The sequence below is a fragment of the Mus musculus genome, chromosome 19, assembly GCF_000001635.26.
Source record: "Mus musculus strain C57BL/6J chromosome 19, GRCm38.p6 C57BL/6J".
Classification (NCBI taxonomy): Eukaryota; Metazoa; Chordata; class Mammalia; order Rodentia; family Muridae; genus Mus; species Mus musculus.
The window spans coordinates 9,950,153-9,959,656 of record NC_000085.6 but is presented as its reverse complement, the minus strand read 5'-3'; positions in this window follow the sequence as shown (position 1 = coordinate 9,959,656).

The window sequence follows — 9,504 nt, the reverse complement described above, 5'->3', positions numbered from 1 at the left end:
AGAAGGAATTCAAGTTCTAGGACAAGGAGAGGCCCTGGGGAGCTGACTGCCAGGGTAATCTCAATTATATATTCAGTTGTCATCACTTTAAAAACAATACTGAGTATGGTTGTGCACACCCATAATCCTAATACTCACGAGGCCAAGGTTGAGGATATCAAGTTTGAAGCAAGGGAGGGAGGCTACATTGAAAGACGGAGTCTCAAAAGCCAGGGCTGTGTCTCGGTAGGTGAATTGACTTGTTGAGCAAGCCTGACCATCTGAGTTAGATCCCCTGGTACTCCAGAGCCTATGCGATCAAATAATTCCTGTGAGTTGTCGAAACTACCCAAAGTCTTATAAGTTAGGACATTGGGATGAATTTGTTGGGGACGTTTTGATGAATTGGCCTTGGACAAGTTGCTTTGTTTGTTTGTTTAAGACAGGGCTTCTCTGTGTAGCCTTGGCTGCCCTGGAACTCACTCTCTAGACCAGGGTGGGCTCGAACTCAGAGATCTGCCTGCCTCTGCCTCCTGAGCACTGGGATTAAAGGTCTGTATTACCACTGCCCAGCTGCCAGTCTGTCTGTAGCAAAGGCTATACACATGGAAGGCATGCTTTGGGAGGGTAGCGGTTCCTCATTATTCCCTGTAATGGTAGATCTTAATGATCTAGAGTAGGACAGAACACAGGAACCAGAGAACTTTCTTACTCCTCCTTCCACCTGTATGACATAATTCCTGCTCTTCCCACCTCCTAAAGTCACTGTGAGGGTGGATGTACATGGGGTGTGTCACATGACCTAAATATCATTAAGGTATTATTATTGTTCACTGAACTAGTCTTTGGATACTATTTTTATTTTGTGTGTGTCTTAGTCAGGGTTTCTATTCCTGCACAAACATCATGACCAAGAAGCAAGTTGGAAAGAAAAGGGTTTATTCGGTTTACACTTCCATACTGGTTGTTCATCACCAAGGAAGTCAGGACTGGAACTCAGGCAGGTCAGGAAGCAGGAGCTGATGCGGAGGCCATGGAGGGATGTTCTTTACTGGCTTGCCTCTCCTGGCTTGCTCAGCCTGCTCTCTTATAGAACCAAGACTACCAGCCCAGAGATGAAACCACCCACAAGGGGACCTCCTGCCTTGATCACTAACTGAGAAAATGCCTTGCAGCTGGATCTCATGGAGGCATTTCCCCAACTGAAGCTCCTTTCTCTGTGATAACTCCAGCTGTGTCAAGTTGACACAAAACTAGCCAGTACAGTGTGTAAGTATTCTTCCCCTATATATATATATGCATCATACATGTGCCGTGTTGCAGAGGCCAGACAAGGGCATCTGATCTCCTGGAACTGCAGTAGCAGATAGTTGTGAGCCTCCAGAGAGATAGCTCAATGGCCTAGACTTTGTAGCCACCGCTTTCACCACCAAAGCACAATTCATAGCTCAGCAGCTCCTATGCGGGCACATTCCATAGCTCTGTTTCATAGAATGAAATACAGTTTAAGAGTTTAAATGGAGCAGGGACCAGTGGCACAGGTCTGTAATCGAGATACTCAGGAGGCTGAGCCAAGGTGATCCCAAGTTCAAGACTTGCCTGGAAGACAGAGTGAGTTTGAAGCCAGCCGAGGTAAATTAATGAGGTTCTTTCTCAAAATAAAAAGTGGAAAGAGGGGCTGTGGCTGTAGCTGTAGCTCAGTGGGAGAGCAGTTACCTCACACGCATGAGGCCCTAGGTTCATTTCCTAGTTTTGGAGAAAAAAAAAAAAAAGGTAAAATGGCCTCAGAAATTGTGGCAGGAACTGAGGAGATGGCTATCTGTAAAGTACTTGCCTGGAAAGTGTGAGGACACAACTTTGATCCCCAGATCCACCTGCTCACATGGTGGTGAGTGCTTGTGACCCCAGTGCTGAAGACACAGAGAGAGGCCAACCCCATGGACTCTCTGGAGAGCTAGTCTAGCCTCAGTCAGTAAGCTCCAAGGCAGCCAGACACTGTTTCAGAAAAACAAGGCGAGTGTGGCTGGGGAGAGGGGAAGCTGCAGAAGAAATGGTTTAGCAGTTAAGCACACTTGCTACACATGCAGGCCTGGGATTTGCTTCCTTGCAGCCCTATGAAGGCTCACAACCTCCTGCAACCCCAGTTACAGGGGACCAATGCCCTCTCTGGCCTTCCCTCATGGCACCTTCCCCTCCCACCCCTAATAAAATAATAAAATAAATATGAAAAAAAAAAAAGATGGACAGCACCTGAGGAATGGCACCCAAGGTTGTCCTCTGGCTTCCACCATGTGTGAGCACACAGAGGTAATCATGGTGCCATCGGCTCTCAGGGCTGGGTGCTGCCATCACCCCGTCCCTGGGAGCATGTCTTGTCTCTTAGGTATGTGTATAGGAAAGAGTGACCCAGGTTGTCTGGCCTTCTCGGGTTGTCCCCATGTTGGCCTCATCTGGGTCACCACTCCCCAGGGCCCTTATCTCACTCCCCTGGAGTGAGGAAGATGTGGTTTGGCAGGGGGAGTAAAGCTTTGAGGAGGAGATGGCCTTGCTTTCTATCAGCCTTGTTCTTCCCAGAACTTAGGCAGGTTGGGAGACATTCCACCATCTCTGTCCACTCACACCTTCACCAGCAAGGAGCTGATTGCTCCCCAGAGGCAGTTGGAGCATCCCACTCCCAACAGAGGTGTTTCTGGAGCAGCAGAATCCACACATGCTACTCTCCTTCATTTCATCAAAGACTCCAGCTTCCAGCCAATGACAAATCCATTGCAAATGAGGATGCAATGGTTGCTAATAGGGATGAGAGTGGGACAGTGTTAGTGATTCCCACTGTCTCCTTGGTAACTCCCCTCCCCAGAGATGCCTTTGCTTCTGCTGCCTCTGTGCTCCCAGTCTATAGTCCTTACTGATGCTGGTCACATCTTCGTTTTCCAACTTCCTTTCCCCTCTCCTGGTGGGGAGACTGCATCTTTTTATGTGCTAAGAAGCCAAAGATCACTCCTAGCTCTCTCTTTAGGCCCCTAACAGGGAGCTGGGTACACATAAGGTGACTCAGAGTAGACACCATGGACTCAGAGGACACTAAGCTTGGGAGGCCACTTCTCAGAGCTGGTGGAAGATATCAGGGTTGAGACAGAACTTAAAATGCCTCTGGAAACCTTCGTGTTTTCAAGTTACCATTGTTCCAAATAACAACGGTGCTGGGCACGATGGTATACAGCTTTAATCCAGAAGCAGGCTGAACTCTATGAGTCCCAGGCCAGCCTGGTCTTCATAGTGAGTCCCAGAACAGCCAGGACTACATAGAGAGACCCTGTATCAAAAACCCAACACTCAAAAGAATTACAATTAGGCAATACATTCTGTCTGTCTATCTATCTACTTGCTTATTTTGTTTCTTTGAGACAGGTTTCACCGTGTAGCCCTGGCTGTCCTGGAACTCATTTTGTAGATCAGGCTGGCCTCAAACTCAGAGATATGCTTACCTTTGCCTCTTGAGTGGATTAAGGGTGTGTGCCACCGTGCCAGGCCTCATTTTGGTTTCTTGAGACAAGGTTTTTTTTCTGTGTAGTCCTGGCTGGTCTGGAACTCTCTGTAGACCAGGTTGGTCTCAAATTTAGGGATCCACCTGCCTTTGCCTCCCAAGTGCAGGGATTATGTGCTAGGCACATAAGTTCTAACTCACCTGATTTAGAAATCCAGGGGAAATTCTGGGGCTGTAGGAAGGGAAAGAAAGGAACACCATTCCAGTCTGTTTCACTCCTTTCAACATCTGAGAAGCAGACATCCCAGCACAGCATCTGCTGTGAAAGTTGTGGCCACAAAGATGCATCTCTTTCACATACAGATTTTCTATGCTATAATAGCAGTAAACTAGATTTGTGGCCTTAGCTAGAGCCCCTCTCTTTCCCTGGACATAGTCTTATGTTTACAGTGAAGACATTTTGTCTTCCTGTATCTGGGATCTAGAATGTTACCTTATCCATTGGAACCTTATCTGTGCACCTCAGGACCACCCTGTGGGTTCATTTGGTTTTCTTAGAAACCCTTTCAAGAGAAGACATTTAGAACCAACCTAAATGCTATACGTGGCTATTGTAAAGACAGCAGGCTGTGTCTCTTAGATAAGCCACCCTGTGCTCTCTGCTGTGTCTTCTCTAGCTTTTCTCATTTTCTTTTAACACTTGTGTATTTAAAACATATTTTTAAAAAAATCTCTCTCCAGGCAGTGGTGGAACAATGAGTACCTTTAATCCCAGTATTAGGGAGGCAGAGGTAGACAGATCTCTGAGTTTAAGGCCAGCATGGACTACAGAGACCAGGACAGCCAGAGCTTCACAGAGAAACCCTCTTTCAAAACACACACACACACACACACACACACACACACACACACACACACCTCTTTTAATAAACCTGAACCGTCCTTTACAGTGTCTAGTTCTGAAATTCTTTTCTGCTGTGAAGCTAGGAATCTCGAGTTTGCCAGAGTGGTGTTCTCTGAGAAGAGCCCTGGGGTTGCTGCTGGTGACAGACTGCCCAGGAGAGGGAGGGAAGGCTACACATTACAGCAGCCCGAGGCCAAGTGAGTGGGGTTTCCAGAAGAAGCAAAACTTCAACTTCCTCACCAGCAGGGACACACAGACCAGGTAGGCAGAGCAGTAGTCATCTCTGCCTGCACTTCACAAGCTCCAGCTCTCCAGCCTCTGAGAGACCCATCCGCTCCCTCTTCTCTTCTCTCTGAGGTAGCTGTTAGCTACCTTAGGAGTCATCCCAGCGATGCCCAGGCGTGGACAGAAGGGTGTGGGGGCTAGGGTAGTTGTAGAATAAAGGAAAGGAGAAAAGAAACAGACAGAAAAAATTTCCCGGCAGAACTGTGGCCTTTGCTGTCTTGCTGTTCTCTGTTAGTATTGAGCAATAGCCCTGAATCAGGGCCAAGGCCGGTGCTCAACAGTGCCTCCAAACGAATCTGCTGGAAGAAGACTGTGTTTTTTCAGTGTTTTTCAGGCCCCTAAAAGGGCCTCCCTCTCTGCCCATCTCCCCCTCCCTCTCAAATTCTTCCCGCCCACAGGACCCAGCTCTTTCTGTCCCATGATGGGTGTAGAGGAAGTGGGATAGCTGCCTGCCAGCACTCCTCCCAGGCAGCTGGCTGCCCACTGTGGGTCATAGTGTACGGAAAGATCCCAGGGCAATGGTTCAGACACCAAATGGCAGCCCCGGGGCAGAGGGTTTTGCTCTTGCCTAAACCATACAGTGCTGCGCAGAGATTTTGTTTTTAGGATGGCTTATTGGTCTCTGACAAGAAGATATGGGGCTGCTAGCCCCTTTGGGGATAGTAACTTCCAGATAATTTTCAAGAGTCAGTTTTTAGGGGTGGGGAGATGGCTGAGTCAGTATGTACTTGCCGTGCTAGCATGAGGAGCTGAGTTAGATTAAGATCTCACATAAAAAGCTGGGTGTGGTAGCACATGTCACCCTAGAGACAGGAGGATCACTAGGACTTTCTGGGCAGCCAGCCTAGTTAGTTGGTATGATCCAGGTTCAGCAAGAGATGCAGTCTCAAAAATAAAACAAGTAAGGTGGAGGGCTGGGCATAATGACACCTATCTTTAATTTTAATTCTAGCATTTGAGTGGCAGAGGTAGAGAGTCCCAGGCCAATCATACACATACTAACATGCAAACACACTTACCCACCCCACAGACACATTTACGTTTAATGTTTATTTGACTTGGACAGTTGGTTGAATGAGCAGCCATTTGCACTATGGGCATAACTACTTTTTTCAAAGAGGTGGTCTGGGCAGAAGGATCCTAAGTTTGAGGCCAGAGTGGGTTGCATAAGTGGTTCAAGGCCAGCCTAAACTACCTAGTGAGATCTTACCTCAAAGCAAACAAAAACAAAGAACCCTCAACGAGCTAGAGAAAGTACCCAAGGAGCTAAAGGGATCTGCAACCCTATAGGTGGAACAACATTATGAACTAACCAGTACCCCGGAGCTCTTGACTCTAGCTGCATATGTATCAAAAGATGGCCTAGTCAGCCATCACTGGAAAGAGAGGCCCATCGGACTTGCAAACTTTATATGCCCCAGAACAGGGGAACGCCAGGGCCAAAAAGGGGGAGTGGGTGGGTAGGGGAGTGGGGGTGGGTGGGTATGGGGGACTTTTGGTATAGCATTGGAAATGTAAATGAGCTAAATACCTAATAAAAAATGGAAAAAAAAAACCCTCAACAATGAAAACTCAATCGAAAAATGAGCATAGGGCTTGAACACAGACCTCTCAAGACTCTAGAGTCTGGAGAACACGCATAAACTATCAGCTCTATTTTTTAACCTTTCTTGTTGCTATGGCAAAAGCAACCTGAGAAAAGGACAGTTACTCAGCTTGTGGTTTAAGAGGCCATAGACTGTCATGAGGGGCATAACAGACTTCACATGCAGCTGGGACCCCACACCTCTGGGCCATGCAGACAGCAAGACATGTTGACTCTTGACGCTTCATCTCCCCTCCTGTTCAGACCAGGCCCCTAGTCTAAGGACAGAACTGTGACACCTTCCACCTGTTCACACTATCCTCACCCAGGTGACTTCTGTCTCCGCTGATGGCAACCTCCAGGGACTGCTAGTGAGAAGTGTTTTGTTGAGTCCTGATTCCCAGAGATAGAAAACAGGAAACTGATGATGCAACCCACCAGATTACACATTAGAGTCCTGGACCACCTCTCAAAGGGTAGCAGGAAGTTACAGAGTAAACGCTGTCTGGGGAAAACAAATGTCTATTCATCCCAAAACGGGCTCCAACAAAGACCAAAGAAGCTATTCCACCAGTCCTGGTTAATTTTTGTCCCCTTGGCACAGCTTGAATCATCCGGATAGAGGGAACCTCAGTTGAGAAAATGGCTCTATCCCACTGTCCTGAAGGCAAGCTTGTGGGGCATTCTCTTGATTTATGATTGATGTGAGAGAACCCGGCCCACTGTGGGTGGTATCATCCCTGGACAGGTGGTCCTTGGTTCTATAAAAAAATCAGGCTGAGCAAACCGTTGGGAGCTAGCCAATAGCAGTGTTTCTCTACTGTCTTTGTTTCAGTTCCTGCTTTCAGGTTCCTGCCTTGAGTTCAGACTCTGACTTCCTTCCTGATGACGTGGGAGTCAAATAAAAGTCTGTCCTCCCTAAGTTTCTTTTGGTCATGGAGTTTCTTTGCAGCAATAATAGCTTAAGACACTACTCAAGCCCAGCTTTGTGAGTCAGTGAGTTTAGTAAAGGTTAATTGCAGGATTATGAGTGAGGGGTTACTTTACAGGGGCATGGGCAACTTATAAGTGGCTAAATCGTTAAATAAAATGTCTTGCATCACCAGTAACTGTTATATATTCTCAGGGAGGGGCAGGGTGTTGGCTTGTACCCTTGGCTGTCTATACATCCTTGAGGTGTTTGGCTTTAGGAGCCCCTCTATCATTCATGATGGAAAGTTAATGGGCCCAATCTTGTTTTGCATCCTATATGTAGCCTAGCTGCAGAGAATTCAAGAGATCAGTGGCCATATCCTTCCCTGGGGATAGTATTTCAAAGCAGTTGTCACTCACACGGGAATGTAGAAGGTAAGAGGTCTTGTGCACAGGGAAGCATTAGAGAAGCCAGGAAACTGAAACATGCATGTGTGAGACCCCGACTTAGAGCGTTTCTCCCTGGAAGGTAAAGCCCCTGGACGTTCCCCAAGCTTGTTTTCCCTTTAAAAATACAGCTAGAAAGAAGCTCTTTGTTCTCTATAGCCAGCAAAAAGCCTTTTTGTTTCTATACTGTACAACCAGAGATGCCTGCCTTCCTGTGCCGAGGACCCGGAGATAAAAATTCAGAAAGAACTCACTCCCCACTCCTGCCTTGTAAATTTCACCAAGGACACCTGGATGAGAAGAACTCTTCCCAACTCCTCCCAACTCTCCTCCCAACTCCTCAGCTAGCTGTTAAAAGCCCCCTACTGTCACCGCTCTCTGGGGGGGGGGGTCAAACTCCCCTGACTTGCACAGCAGAGGGACTTCGTCCTCAGCTAGCTGATAATAAAACCTCCTGCAGTTTGCATCAGGTGTGGTTTTCTCTTGAGATGTTGGGGTGTTGGCCAGCTCATCCCGGGACTTGAGCAGAGGCCCAGCATGGGGGGGGGGGGGTTCCTTACACATGCTTGTCTCTTCAACAAAAGGAGGTGTTTGCCTGTTTTCTCCCAGAATGCTGACTGGGAAAGGAGGTAGTTTACAACCTGGTGATTTTTTTTTTTTTTTTTTTTGCTATCTGTAGGACCAAGCTTCACCTGAATTCCCCAGAAAATTGTTTATCCCAGACTTTTCCCTTGTAGATCTTGAATGTAGCTTCTTAGTCCGTAAAACCCATCTTTATGAGAGATATTACTTACATTTACAACAGCCCAAGTGATTTCTATGTTGTCTTAGGGCCAGGACAATCCTGACTGCCACAGACATTATGTTTACCTCAGTCATTCTCCCTAGACCCTTGTCTTGACCATTATTTCCAAGTTAACAGAATCCATATTTATGAAAGATGAAAGAACGAGTTTTAATGTAAACACATCTTAAGCTCTTTTGAACAGGCAGGACTGAGTTAATTGCCATCAGGGAACTTTTTTTTTTTTTTTTTTTCCAAATTGTTGTTTTTTTCTTTTCCTGGTATTTTGAGACAGGGTTTCTCTGTGTAGCCCTGGCTGTCTTAGAAGTTTATCTGTAGACCAGGCTGTTTTTGAACTCATGGAGATTTCCCTGCCTCAGCCTCCCAAGTGCTGGGATTAAAGGCATGTAACATCACTGCCTGGCTTGTGCTGTACTTAAATATGGCTAAAATAAACTGCGTAGTGTGAGACAACAGAAGTTTGGCCCAGCATCAGCAAACTAAGTTATGTTGAACCTAGTTTCATTCTTACCTCATCTGGTTCATATTTCCCTGGTATGCTTGTAGAGACCCCCCACACAGGTACAAGAACTAAATTGCTTCTGTAACCAAATACAGATTGAAAATTAGCTGTGCAGACCAATTTCTGCCCCTTTAATCAGAGACTCATGAGTATGGTTCCTGATTTAGTTGCTCAAAACTACAGTCTTGCTGGGCAGTGGTGGCACATACCTTTAATCCCAGCACTTGGGAGGCAGAGGCAGACGGATTTCTGAGTTTGAGGCCAGCCTGGTCTACAGAGTGAGTTCCAGGACAGTCAGGGCTATACAGAGAAACCCTGTCACGAAAAATCAAAAACAAACAAACAAACAAACAAACAAACAAAAAACCCTACATTCTTTCAGCTGATTCGTTGTGGTAAGTGCTTTTCATTGAATGACTCAAAGTCTGTGTTCTACAAAGCCTGGGTGGCCATGCAGTTTCTAATTTTTCCAGGAAGGTTTCAGAATGTACAGCTTTGAGTTCTTAGGGGGAGAAAAAAGTCTTTCTTTATTGATAAGGTGTGTCACTTTTCCTAGGAGACATGAACAAACATTTATTCACCCCAAATGTGGCAGAGACGA